This window comes from Mesitornis unicolor, unplaced genomic scaffold (genome assembly GCF_000695765.1).
Source record: "Mesitornis unicolor isolate BGI_N332 unplaced genomic scaffold, ASM69576v1 scaffold24785, whole genome shotgun sequence".
Lineage (NCBI taxonomy): Eukaryota > Metazoa > Chordata > Aves > Mesitornithiformes > Mesitornithidae > Mesitornis > Mesitornis unicolor.
Window position 1 is genome coordinate 38,168 of NW_010184041.1, and position 389 is coordinate 38,556.

Below are 389 nucleotides of genomic sequence, written 5' to 3' on the forward strand. Positions count from 1 at the left end.
CCTGGCCGTGTTCCTGTGTGACTGCTGTGGTGATCCTGCTGTGGCAGGGGTTGCACTGGGGGAGCTTTCCAGGGCCCTGCCAACTCCTCATATTCTCTGATCTACCATTTTAGAAATGTGAACACATACCCAAGTTTCTCATGGATATTTCGGCAGGTGAGTGTTTGCTGTCTGTAGCTCGCAGCTAGGAACCAGGACAGTGCTCAGCCAAGCTCTGCCCTGCGTTTTGGGGTGATCCGCATGCAAATCCCTCAGCAAAATCAGCTTTGGGCAAGGACACCCACTGCTGTGGTAGAGGCAGGACAGTTTCCATGTCTCCCTTCCTGCTCCTCTGTCCTATCTACTTGTATAGTTTTTAAAAAGCTGGAACATCTCCCTATTATTTGGCT